Here is a 14,066-nt window from a genome sequence, read left to right as displayed (position 1 = left end):
TGGGAAGGAACAATACAAGAAACAGACAGGAAAGGAACCTGGCAAATCTGGTCTGAAGGCAGTCAACTGCCACCTGCTATTATGCTGTAAATGAAAACAGGAAGACAGTAATAACAAAGCACTGGATGGATGCAGAGAAAATAGAGCATAATTGTCAGGGGAGCACATGGCTGGGAAAATGAACAGACAATGAGAAGAGAAGAGATTCCCAGATTGTCACATAGTTCAACAGCAGAAGCAAACAGCCTCATGATGGCCACTGATTTTATTACTGTGGTCTTTTTCACAGATCCACAAAAGTAGCATTCTCCATTCACTGGTGTAGCTAAGAATATAATCCCAATACCCTGAAATATGTTGAATTCATTGTAGAATTTTCTGCAGGTGCAATCCTTCCTACCTACCTCTAAGCAGAAAAACTGTGAAAATAATATGGCAGTAATGATTTAAGGGAGAGGAAACATAAGATTATTATTTTTTTCAAAAAAACCACTTACAGCACAATCTGAGGCATGTTTTCTCAGAGGTACAATAAATCCTACTGCTCAGTGGGACTTACTCCCAGCTATGTGCGTAATAGAGACATGGGTGGTGCTGTGGTCTAAATCACTGAACCTCTTGGGCCTGCTGATCAGAAGGTTGGCGGTTCAAATCCCCACAGCAGGGTGAGCTCCCATTGCTCAGTTCCAGCTCCTGCCAACGTAGCAGTTTGAAACCACGCCAAAAAGTACATGTAGATAAATAGGTACCGCTCTGGCAGGAAGGTAAACAGTGTTTCCATGCGTTGCTCTGGTTTCGTTGTTCCATTGCATCAGAAGCGGCTTAGTCTTGCTGGCCACATGACCCAGAAACACTGAGGACAAACGCCGGCTGCCTCAGCCTGTAAAGCAAGATGAGTGCCGCAACCCCAGAGTCATCTGCGACTGGACTTAACAGTCAGGAGTCCTTTACCTTTACCTTTTTATGTGTGTAATAGCCTTGCAACTTCAAAGGCTGAACTCTTAAGTATGTGGTAATAGCAAAGCTTCTTTGAGACTGGTATGGACTATCATATCATTAAGATTTGTTGGAATCCTTGAGGAGAAATTCATCATAATGAACCAAAGAAAGACTGTTTTGGAGACCTAATTACAACAATAACCGAAGAGCTATTTTGAACTTTTTGAGTGGGAAAAAGGAGAATATGAGATGCCTGGGAGGGAAGATTGAGGAAAATACCATCTAGCCGAATAAGAATTTTCTGGACATTAATACAGCTAGAAGTTATTCTGGAGTGCACACTTTGCATATTTTGAACAACTGTTAAATACATAATTGGCAGACAGAAAGTTGGAAAACCTTCTTTTTTATTTTATTTCACCTCTCTTTTTATCTTGTGACTTTTAATTATTGCTAGTTTTCTGATAATTCTATCTATATGTATGTTTTGTTTTTTGAAGCCTCCTATCTTTGATTAATACATGCAGATACCTGCAGGAAGGTGATGGATGGAAGACAAAGGTTCCTGGATGAGAAGCAGGATAGAAAGGATCCCTCAGGGTGGGAGGCTGGGCGAAGAGGGGGAAGCTCCCAAATGTGTGTTGAATAAGGGTTAAGATATAATTGTGATAAACAGCTTCATGTCTCTTCTCTTCTTTCTGGTCTCTTTCTTATCTCTCTTTAGATTACTTTGACATTTATTGCATTTTGTGTTGAAAACTTTCAATAAAAATGATTATTAAAAAAGAGACTGGTAAGATTTTTAGCAAAATGATTCAAAAGTGGATGTACAATGCTGATTCGATGATCAGAAACCAAGTTAAGGTTTGGACATATTTGGGGTTCAAAATTGATGAAATTAGCTTATTAAATAGAATCATAGAATTGTAGAGTTGGAAGGGATCCTGAGGGTCATCTAGTCCAACCCCTTGCAATGCAAGAATCCAACTAAAGCATCCATGACAGATGACCACCCCACCTCTGCTTAAAGGCCTCCAATGAAGAAGAGTCCACAACCTTCTGAGGGAGTCCGTTCCACTATCAAACAGCTCTTAATGTAAGAAAGTCCTTCCTGGTGTTTAGTCGGAATCTCCTTTCTTGTAACTTTAATCCATTGTGTTGAATCCTACCCCCTGAAGCAGGAGAAAACATTTAAAAGGCTGTCATCTTCCATGTGACAGCCTTTTAAAAGTTTGAAGATAGCTATCATATTTCCTCTCAGTCTTCTCTTTCCCAGGCTAAACATTACCTAGCTCCCTCAACCATTCCTCTTAAAACATGGTTTCCAGACCATCTTGGTTGCCCGTCTCTGCACATGTTCCAGCTTATCAATAGCCTTCTTAAATCACAGTACCCAGAGTAGTAGTAGTAGTAGTAGTAAGGTAAAGGTAAAGGGACCCCTGACCATTAGGTGCAATTGTGGCCGACTCTGGGGTTGCGGCGCTCATCTCGCTTTATTGGCCGAGGGAGCCAGCGCACAGCTTCCGGGTCATGTGGCCAGCATGACTAAGCCGCTTCTGGCGAACCAGAGCAGTGCACGGAAACATCATTTACCTTCCCGCCGGAGCGGTACCTATTTATCTACTTGCACTTTGACGTGCTTTCGAACTGCCAGGTTGACAGGAGCCGGGACCGAGCAACGGGAGCTCACCCCGTCGTGGAGATTCGAAGTGCTGACCTTCTGATTGGCAAGTCCTAGGCTCTGTGGTTTAACCCACAGCGCCACCCGCGTCCCTTCAGTAGTAGTAGTAGTAGTAGATGATTAATTAAATTTTCAGGACTCATGGCCAAGACATGGCTTCTCCCTTCTCTTTTGGCTAATTCTTTAAACCACGTCTTTAAAGCGCATCTTGCAAATCCACTCTTCATTTGTACATATAAATGGTCCCAGACTAGCACCAAGGAAAATGCTGTAGGGAAAACATGTATTAACTAATAACCACATTATTCAGCATTCAATACTCAAATCAATGAGATTATTTCATTCAGATAGATAGATAGATAGATAGATAGATAGATAGATAGATAGATAGTATTGATATGTTCCTGCATTTCCCATCCCCTTTAGTTCATTTGTCGAAACTAAATGGGCATAGAACTGCTATTCATTTAGAGCAGTTCAGTTAAAATTATTTTAAAATGATCTTATACTATAAACATATCTCATAAAATTAATGCTGCCTAGGCACTTTATGACCTTCATCTCTTCACAAGCCATTGATTAGCCAGATGCCAGGAATAGTATATTCTCTTTATTGCATTTTGGGTTTATTGTAGAGGCACCATTATCAATTCAGTTGCAAGCGCCTGGCTATGCCTGTTTCTTCTTCGCTGTTGTTCCTTACGTGTGTCTTGTTAATTCTGCAATTGATCCCCCTATAGATGTTTCATGGGGCCTCATAGTAATAACCTTAAAATATATGCTCATGTTCTCTGGGAATACATTTTTCTTTAGCTAATTTCATTAAGCCGTTTTCATGTTTCCTTTACTATGTACCAAGCAACATTAAACAACAGTACAGAAGCACGGGGATGGAAATTCTATCTGCAAGAAAATCAATAGAAACACTCACATTGGCTTTTGAGAAAGTTGAATTACATCTGGGATATTTCCACAGCAGAAGGTTGTCTGTGGTATAGACTTGTCCGTTGTGCACTCATAACAGCACCACAATAGACAAAAAAAACCCCACAAATGTTAACATTGGTAATGATGACCAAATTCTCTGTTAATTGGGTGGATTGGTTCCATAAGAGCATTTTGCTGCACAAATTGAAACCTTCCTAAATGGTCAGACCTATGTAGCAGGAAAGACACAGAGCACATTCATTCAGACAAAGCAGGACTTAAAATATGAATTTCAGATAGGAAGGAGTTTGAAAATCACATGGGTGGGTTGAGGTGTGGGCAGAGTAGCAGTCAGGCCCTGTTGTATCCCAGATTGGTGGTCTGTTAGTGTCTGAGTTGGTTCTGACAGACTCAGTATGGTGTGAGTTTCTCTCTCTCTCTCATGCAAAAGAGACTTAATTTTCTGTCCCTTTCTTAGGGCATATGAGAATTTCTTTACAATTATAATTTCAATAGGTGCAAAATTTACCTTACCTTATAGCTGTAAAGTGGTTGTGTGTGGAGGGTAGATTTTTTGCATTTCCTTTAAACCAGGCATGTCCAAAATCCGTTTCGGGGGCCTAATTCAGCCCGCTGGTCAGTTTAATTTGGCCCCTGCAGCAGTCTATATCCTGGGGTAAAATCCTAAAAACAACTTCAATCTTTAAAAAAGCTCAACAGCTCAACAACTTCAATCCTAACAAAAGGTCAACAACTTTGGTTGGCCCTCATGCATGTTCACTTCACTTCATCAAATCTGGTCCTCTTTGAAAAAAGTTTGGGCCCCACTGCTTTAAACAGTTCTCCAGTGCTCTGCAGCCTCCTTGGCTGCATATGCATCCATATCTGAAAAAGCCCCACGGGAGGGAGGGTCAGGGTTACCTCCTGAACTCTTCCCCTGAGTTTTGAATAAAACACAGGAAGCCAGGGAGGCTGGCTACCAAGCACCTGATACCACTGCACTTGCTGGTTTGTTTGTTTGTTTGTTTGTTTGTTTGTTTGTTTGTTTGTTGTTTCTTTTAATGCTTAAAAAACCCCCAACTTTTCACATGGATTTCCTTAAAGTTAAAAATACTTATTCATTAAAAAGAATGTTAACAGTTGTTAGGCACACCGTAGACAGCTTCCTCACTTTCCTGTACTTGCTGGAAATCCCAACTGAGGACATGATAGGACATCAGGAAATGAGGGCACCCAGGGAGGCTGCAGAATGCAGACCAATGGAGAGATGATTTGTAGAATGAAAGAGGGATACTCACAAACACCCCGTGGCCACCTTGAAAGCAAATTAAGTGCAAAAAACCCCACCCTTGGGAATATCACAAATTTTGTAACTTCCATTTGATGTTTTCTAAGTGCATTTCTTTCCATTCTCTTTCACAAAGGGGGGCAGTAATAGCTTAATCCAAGTCAATCCAATATTAACCTAGGAGAGCTCACTCATCACTAGTGTCATATGTTTAAATAACTAAATAACACCATGGATATTTTTTGTGTGTGTGTGTGTGTGTGTTCTTTCCTTCTTTCTAACTAACAATGGTATTAGGAAATTAGCGTGGCCCAAGTCTTTAGGCAAACATCATAACTGGGGAAGTATGCAATTTATCAGAACTTGTTGTACATTGATAAAAGTCGTAACAGGGGCACAAACTCCATTAAAATGTAAGAGAGCTAATTAAAAATATTTATTCAATGCAGCCAATGCTAGTGGAAAGGAAGATTATCAGCTATTTCAGACATTACTCACTGTGGGTTTATAAAACAAGCATTAAATTTGAGAAGATAGCCACATTCTATTTTAATTATGGCATTCTTTTGAGAACCAGTCAACTAGTTAGCCTGTTTCCCACCTTTGGTTTTGGACTGGAAAAATAGTGTTAATTGCAAATGACCTGTTGACTGAAGTGAATTATTTATGATGCAACAGCAATAAGATTGTCTGGCTGGGTAGAAATGATACACTCGGCACTGGGTTGTCTCTCTTCAAGGACTACACCTTGCCAACCTTTTTCCAACATAGCCTCTGCTGGTGGAAAGCAAGATTATCAGCCTTTTCTTGTTTCAGTCACCCTTTTGTTCACATGAGCAAGGTAATTAAGGAGAGGTCATGGGTTAGGCATTTTTATTTATAATCTGAATGAACATACCCTCCAATATTGTTTGGCAAATCAGCACACAGCCAGTGGAAGGAAATGAAGGCTACAGTCCAGTCAAGCAGAACCCAGATCTTGTTGCTCCCAAAGACCAGCATAAAGGCAAGTGTAGCACGGTGGTAACCCCAAGCTACTGCTGCAGCAGTCCTCTGTGGTTTCTGTCCTCCATTCCATTCTGCCTAAATCTATGACAAAATTAAGAACACCTAACAAAACTATATACTGGGGAAAGGTTATCTAGTCTGAGGCATTCATTTAACACATTTGAATATATGTTCTGCAAAGGAGAGCAAGTTGGAAATATCAGGTTACATGACTGGTGTGAGTACCTGAAATTCAAAACCACAAATAAATTTTCTTACTGATATACCAGTAGTCTTCTACCCAGCATTGCTTGGGAGTTCCAAGAAACTAAAATATTAGTACACTTTCTGAAATCAATGCAGTCCTCAGTCTACCGTCTTGATTCAAAATGTCTAGTCCTTGACCTCAGGAACCATCATGCAAAATTTGGTCATGGCATCATAAGAGGTATATGCACAGAGAGCAAACTAACAACTTTCCAAAATATGTAGTCGTTTCAATCATTTGCTTAGAATTTGCCTTTCAGAGCAAGTATTATAAAACTTGAATTGTTTAGCTGATCAGTGTCTAATACCTGAGGGGCAGAGGTGGTTTATAAACATATTTGCTTTCCCAGTTCCTTGTGTATCTGCAACCAGAAAACAAGATACTTCCACAGTGGCAACTCAGGTAGGGAAGCCACACCCTATGTGGGACTAACATTGGGCTGATGCAGCAGCCATTTCCTTTGAGATCTGCCATGGTCCAGAGACTGACAAACACCATAGCAAATGGATCATCTGAGGGGGAAATAACTTTGTCCATCGATACTAATTGTCCTGCCCTAGCTTGACTCTAAGCTCCGGGGGAAGGCTGGGTTGAAGCACTGGCACTTATTGGAAGCGCAGGGTCATGTCCAATAGAGCCATGTCTATTTGGCCAATTGAGCCATGTCCTTTCAGGACCCTGGACAGGTCACTGTGGCAGGTTCTGGCTCACATTCATGCAAAGGATAGCTGTGTCTGTAGCCTTCTGAAGGCAAGCTAATCTGGAGCTGGGGTTAACCCTGTTCCTTTTGAGAAGGTGCCTGTTTCTTAAAAGGCCCATGCTTGATTTTGCAGCTGCTGGCTTCTGTGGTGTGGAAGTGGTGACAACTGCATTGGTAGGGTGCCCTCAGACTTGGAGTGAGGTAAGGCCCTACTGTCTGGAAGTAATTTAACTTTAAAATATTGAAATGCATCAATACCTACATCTCTGGATAAAGGTAGAGGGACACCTGACCATTAGGTCTAGTCGCGGACAACTCTGGGGTTGCAGCACTCATCTCGCTTTATTGGCTGATGGAGCCGGCGTACAGCTTCCGGGTCATGTGGCCAGCATGACTATGCCGCTTCTGCCGAACCAGAGCAGCGCACGGAAACGCCGTTTACCTTCCCGCCAGAGCAGTACCTATTTATCTAATTTCACTTTGACGTGCTTTTCATAGAATCATAGAATCATAGAGTTGGAATAGACCACAAGGGCCATCGAGTCCAATCCCCTGCCAAGCAGGAAACACCATCAGAGCACTCCTGACATATGGTTGTCAAGCCTCTGCTTAAAGACCTCCAAAGAAGGAGACTCCACCACACTCCTTGGCAGCAAATTCCACTGTTGAACAGCTCTTACTGTCAGGAAGTTCTTCCTAATGTTTAGGTGGAATCTTCTTTCTTGTAGTTTGGATCCATTGCTCCGTGCCCGCTTCTCTGGAGCAGCAGAAAACAACCTTTCCCCTCCTCTATATGACATCCTTTTATATATTTAAACATGGCTATCATATCACCCCTTAACCTCCTCTTCTCCAGGCTAAACATGCCCAGCTCCCTTAGCCGTTCCTCATAAGGCATCGTTTCCAGGCCTTTGACCATTTTGGTTGCCCTCCTCTGGACACGTTCCAGTTTGTCAGTGTCCTTCTTGAACTGTGGTGCCCAGAACTGGACACAGTACTCCAGGTGAGGTCTGACCAGAGCAGAATACAGTGGCACTATTACTTCCCTTGTCTAGATGCTATACTCCTATTGATGCAGCCCAGAATTGCATTGGCTTTTTTAGCTGCCGCGTCACACTGTTGGCTCATGTCAAGTTTGTGGTCAACCAAGACTCCTAGATCCTTTTCACATGTACTGCTCTCAAGCCAGGTGTCACCCATCTTGTATTTGTGCCTCTCATTTTTTTTTTGCCCAAGTGCAATACTTTACATTTCTCCCTGTTAAAGTTCATCTTGTTTGTTTTGGCCCAGTTCTCTAATCTGTCAAGGTCGTTTTGAAGTGTGATCCTGTCCTCTGGGGTGTTAGCCACCCCTCCCAGTTTGGTGTCATCTGCAAATTTGATCAAGATGCCCTTGAGTCCATCATCCAAGTCATTGATAAAGATGTTGAATAAGACTGGGCCCAAGACAGAACCCTGTGGCACCCCACTAGTCACTCTTCTCCAGGATGAAGAGGAACCATTGATGAGCACCCTTTGGGTTCGGTCAGTCAGCCAGTTACAAATCCACTGAGTGGTAGCATAGTCAATGTTAGAGTCGGAACTTAAGAGGTTAAGTTGTTCCCATGATGCCTCAACATTCTGACGTCAGCTTTGGAAGCTGGGAGGAGTTTTTCTCTGTTCCTCTTGGTCTTTGAGAGAGAAGGACGCAGTTTGTCATGGCTGCGAGAAGTCCAGGAGTTTTCTGAGAAATGGCGCAATAAACAACTGTAAATGGACAATCCGGTACTCTGTGTATTTGTCTGAAGCTAAGTGACAGCTTTGCCGCTGTGTTTACTCTGCTAGGTGTGACTGAACGACGCAGAATGCGCAGCTGATTGGAAGCGCGCCAGACCGCTGTAAAGAGCTAAGTTGGATCGTAAACCAATTAGCAGGTCACGCCCTGATCAATAAATCCCACAGGTTATGGAGGCCTTATTTACCGCTTGTAAAGCTGTCGCTGGAGGCTGCCAGAATGCTTTGATGTCTGCGTTCTGAGGCAGTGGAGCTGCCGGAGGCGGAGGTCTGACTCTGAGGCAAGCAGCTGGCGGAAAGACGCAAAGGTTTGCCTGTGCTGAGTTGCAGCAGTGCTGAGGGCAGCAAGGAATCGTTTCTCCACGGACAGGAGCCGGATGAGCTGGTGACTAGTGAGTACAGCTTAGGGGCGCCTTGGGAGAACGGGAGACCATGGCAGAAGGCCATGATTCATATTCCGTCCCTTTCGAAAAATTGGACGGCAAGAATTGGCAAGAATACAGCAGGAGGCTGAAGGCATGGCTGGTGGCGAAGGGGCTGTGGGAGGCTGTCCAGGGACCCCCACTTCCCACACCAGGGGCTGGAGCTACAGCAGCTGAGATAGCAGATGCCCATAATTCTCAGAGGAGAAATCAAAGGGCCCTGGGAGCAATAGTGCTTAGCCTGGATGGCTCGCAGCTGCCTTTGGTTGAGGGGCTGGAGAATGCATGTGAGGCCTATCAAGCGTTGGAACGGGTGCACCACAGAACCACGGCTGGGGCAAAGATCCACACCACCAGACGCTTGTTTGAGATGAAGTTACGTCCTGGGGATAGCATCAGGAAGCATGTAACTGATATGCTGGCCGTGTTTAACCAGCTGAGACTGTTACAAGTCAACTTTTCAGAGGAGCTGAAAGTGTACATTTTGCTCAGCTCACTGGACAAGAGTTATGACAATCTGTGTCTAACTCTGGAATCGATGGATCCCCAGAATTTGACGCTGAATTACGTGGTGGGTCGCTTACAGGACGAAGAAGAACGACGCCAGGAAGAGGGCAGGGCTGGCACCGGGAGCTCTGGTTGTAAGGGCGGAGCCAAGCCAGCGGAATGCACGGTCCAGGCTTTTTCCGTTCGTCGTTGTTACATTTGTAATTCGACGGAACATCTGCGTCGCAATTGCCCCCACCGGAGCAAGGAGGCAAGGCAGGATGTTGTCAAGGTCAACTCCCATGGGAACCAGTCGGGTTTCCATGGCAACCAGCCTGGAAGAACAGCCAGGCGTGGGACTGAGTCAGGTGGACGTGACAAACACCATGAGGAGACTTATCAGCTCACAGCCAGTCTGGCATTGTTTGAGGACAGCTGTGAGAAAGGCTTTGGGCTTTGTTTTGTAATAGACTCTGCAGCTAATTGCAATTTGATTCCAGAGACCCCTGCTGTCGAGATGTGGAATTGCAGGGCAGTTCCGGCCGGAAAAACTGTACTTTTCGCAAATGGACAGAAACGAAATGTAACTAATGTTGCAAATGTTTATGTTTCTGTTTTGCAGGAGCAGTTGGAGTGTTGTACCGTCCCAGGGATACACCACTGTCTTTTGTCTGTGCCTTATTTGTTAAAGAAGGGATTTAAGGTTTGCTTCGAGGATGATGTCTGCACAATCTCCAAAGGAGAGAGGATACTTGCCAAGGTTAAAAAGGGGCAGAATGATCTCTTCATTCTTAAAACGCCTCTGGAGGGTGAGGGGAAGGTTGAGAAAGCACAAGCCCTGCGTGCTACAGTTCCCACTCATGTGTCATGTGCCCATGTTTGGCATACTAGGACAGCTCATGGTTCTTTAGAAGAACTACAGGTGCTGCCTGAGGTCGCCAGAGGTTGTAACATTATAGAATGTTGATTTGCCATAAATTGTGAAGCATGCAGACAGGCAAAGGTAAAAGGGTGCAGTTACCCAAAGGTGGAGAGGGTACACACCAAACCCTTTGAACTGGTTCACATAGATCTATTGGGTCCCGTAAAGGAACCAAGTCTGGGAGGGGCCAGGTTTCTCCTGACGTTGCAGGATAGCTTTACGCAGAACACCTGGACTCATGGTCTCAAATCCAAGGAAGATGCAGCACAGCTGATCAAAGGTTGGATTGAGGAGGTGGAACTAAGGTTCTCCACCAAAGTGCAAGCAGTCGCCAGTGACAGAAGTGCTCAGTTTACAGGATCTGCTTTGCAGAAGTTCTTTCGCAAGAAAGGGATACGTCACACAGTGACTTCACCCAATCAGAGAGGGGTGGCAGAGCTTAGATGTGAGGCTCTGGTCAAGGCTGCAAAGGTGTTGCTGGCAGATTCTGGGTTGCCACCAAAGTTTTGGCTGGAGGCAATCAAGTATGTGGGCTTCACCTGGAATCGTACCTACAATTCACTGATAGGTGACACACCCTTTGGTTTGTTGCATGGCAGGAAACCCCAGATTCATTTTCTGCGTACGTTTGGTTCAAACGCATCTGTGCCAGTGCCTAAGGTTTTGCAAGGGCCAGATGGATCCAAGTTCCGGAAAATGATCTTCTGTGGGTATGAGCCAGCAGCGCGTGCATGGAGGTTTGCGTTCCCATCAGGTGATCAGAGTAAGGTGCTGATCAGCAAACACGCTGAGTTCTACAAACAGGATGAAAGGTCAAAGACTCCTGTCAAGCGTGATGTTCTATCAGAATGTCTTTCTGACTCAGAGCAGGAAGGTTCTGAGGAGGAGGAAGGAGAGGCTGAGTCTGCTGATGACCATCAGGTCACTGACCAAGGTCTGGAGCAGGGTGGGGCATCTCCACAAGTTGTTAAAAGAGAGGCCAAGACTGAGCCTAGTTCTCCGGTGAGTGTGATGGAGAGGATTCGAAGTCGTTTTAAGTCAGAGGGGGAATCCCGTGATGCTGAGGACACACCTGCTGGTGATGGTGTGTCAGGGGAAACATCTGAATTTGTGCCCAGACGGTCAAGTCGCACAATGAAGGGTATTGCACCTGAAAGGTATCAGGCCACAGGTGTGTGGGTAAGTTTCGCGCAGTATGAATCTGAGAGTTATGTGGATGTTCCACAGGTCTTGTCAGAATGTGATGCAAGAGGGGGTGTTAGAGTCAGAACTTAAGAGGTTAAGTTGTTCCCATGATGCCTCAACATTCTGACGTCAGCTTTGGAAGCTGGGAGGAGTTTTTCTCTGTTCCTCTCGGTCTTTGAGAGAGAAGGACGCAGTTTGTCATGGCTGCGAGAAGTCCAGGAGTTTTCTGAGAAATGGCGCAATAAACAACTGTAAATGGACAATCCGGTACTCTGTGTATTTGTCTGAAGCTAAGTGACAGCTTTGCCGCTGTGTTTACTCTGCTAGGCGTGACTGAACGGAGCAGAATGCGCAGCTGATTGGAAGCACGCCGGACCACTGTAAAGAGCTAAGTTGGATCGTAAACCAATTAGCAGGTCACGCCCTGATCAATAAATCCCACAGTCAAGACCGCATTTTACCAGCTTCTTTACAAGAATATCATGGGGCACCTTGTCGAATGCCTTGCTGAAATCAAGGTAGGCTACATCCACTGCATTCCCTTAATCTACCAGGCTTGTAATTCTGTCAAAAAACGAGATCAGGTTAGTCTGACATGACTTATTTTTCAGAAATCCATGCTGACTATTGGTGATCACAGCATTCCTTTCTAGGTGCTCACAGACTGTTTGCTTAATGATCTGCTCCAGAATCTTCCCTGGTATTGATGTCAGACTGACTGGGTGATAATTATTTGGGTCCTCTCTTTCCCCCTTTTTGAAAATAGGGACAACATTTGCCCTCCTCCAGTCTGCCGGGACTTCGCCTGTTCTCCAGAAATCCTCAAAGATTGCCAGTGGTTCTGAGATCACATCTGCCAGTTCTTTTAATACTCTTGGATGCACTTCATCTGGCCCTGGAGACTTGAATACATCTAAACTAGCCAAGTATTCTTGTACTATCTCCTTAGTTATTCTGGGCTATGTTTCCTCTGCTGAATCATTTGCTCCAAATTCTTCAGGTCGGGCATTGTTTTCTTTATCGGAGAAGACTGAGGCAAAGAAGGCATTGAGGAGTTCAGCCCTTTCTGTGTCCCCTGTTTGCATTTCACCATCTTCTCCTCTGAGTGACCCCATTGTTTCTTTGTTCTTCCTTTTGCTACGAACATACCCATAAAAGCCTTTTTTTGTTGCTTTTAACCTCTCTAGCAAGCCTGAGTTCATTCTGTGCTTTAGCTTTTCTGACTTTGTGTCTACATGTGCTGGCTATTTGTTTGAATTCCTCTTTGGTGGTTTCCCCCCTTTTCCATTTTTTAATCTTATTTCAGTTAAAAGTTCTTTAGATAGCCACCCTGGCTTCTTTAGGCACCTTCCATGTTTCCGTCTCATTGGTATTGCCTGACGTTGTGCTTTTACTATCTCCCTCTTAACAAACTCCCATCCATCATGAACTCCCTTTCCTTTTAGTATTACTGTCCATGGGATCTCACCCAGCACTTCCCTAAGTTTTATGAAGTCGGCTTTCTTAAAGTCAAGAAATTGAGTCCTAGTATGCTTGGCTGCTCCTTTCCGCTGTATAGTAAACTTCAGAAGAGCATGATCACTCGCACCTAATGATCCTTCCACTTCTACCCCACTAATCAGGTCATCAACATTGGTTAGGACCAGATCTAAAATGGCTGTTCCTCTTGTTGCTTCTCCCACTTTCTGGACAATGAAGTTGACTGCAAGGCCAGTCTGCAAGGCCAGTGAGGAATCTGTTTGACCTTATGCTCTTGGCTGAGTTTGACATCCAACAAATGGACAACCAACAACCTAGCTTTTGAACTGCTAGATTGGCAGGAGCAGGGACCAAGCAACAGGAGCTCACCCTGTTGCAAGGATTCGAACCGCCAACCTTCTGATCGGCAAGCCCTAGGCTCTGTGGTTTAACCCACAGCGCCACCCACTTCCCAGCACCACCCGCTGGATAGGCTTGCCTAAACAAAAATGTTTCAAGCAGGCACCAAAAACAGTACAGCAAATGTGCCAACAAACACGGAGTTTGAAAGTGTAGGTGCTGCCATACCAAAAGATCAAGTATAAAAAACCTCTGCACATGCTTATTGGTTCCCTTTATTTTTATTGCAATGAATGAAAGTCCTGACACTATTTTTCTAGAAAAAGAGGAACCAGAATTGACTACGAATGCCTCCCTTGTTCTCTTATAATAGTAATGGCACCCACCTGAGAGATGCCGGAACTTGGTTCCAGCCAGTTCCTGCTGACCCTGGAAAATGGTATCAAGAAACTTGTCTACTGCTCCTTTCTCACGAGATGTTCTCACCTGGCCAGAAGAATACCTGGTAAAAAATGAACTCAGCAGGAAGAATCACACAGCAGGAGAAAATTGTTTTAAAATCCAATTGTCACACACCACTAGCTGAGGTATTTTTTCCAGCTCTAGGATAATGTCATCCCTTTCTTTAAATGAGCTGAAACTAATTAATGACCTTGATTAAATTATCATCT

General features: G+C 44.3%; 1 long non-coding RNA gene across 2 annotated transcripts in view; it reads left to right on the top strand.

The window, feature by feature from the left end:
• Nucleotides 1-14,066, top strand: part of LOC308587551 — a 22,438-nt gene extending 8,372 nt beyond the window's left edge. For both annotated transcript variants that reach the window (XR_014008438.1, XR_014008439.1), the window contains 3 exons: nt 6,440-6,492; nt 6,924-6,991; nt 13,769-14,066. This is a non-coding gene — a long non-coding RNA (uncharacterized lncRNA). The remainder of the gene's footprint in view (nt 1-6,439; nt 6,493-6,923; nt 6,992-13,768) is intronic.

This window comes from Podarcis bocagei, assembly GCF_964188305.1.
Source record: "Podarcis bocagei genome assembly, chromosome: 5".
Lineage (NCBI taxonomy): Eukaryota > Metazoa > Chordata > Lepidosauria > Squamata > Lacertidae > Podarcis > Podarcis bocagei.
The sequence above is the reverse complement of the archived record's forward strand: the minus strand, read 5'-3'. Positions and strand labels throughout refer to the sequence as shown.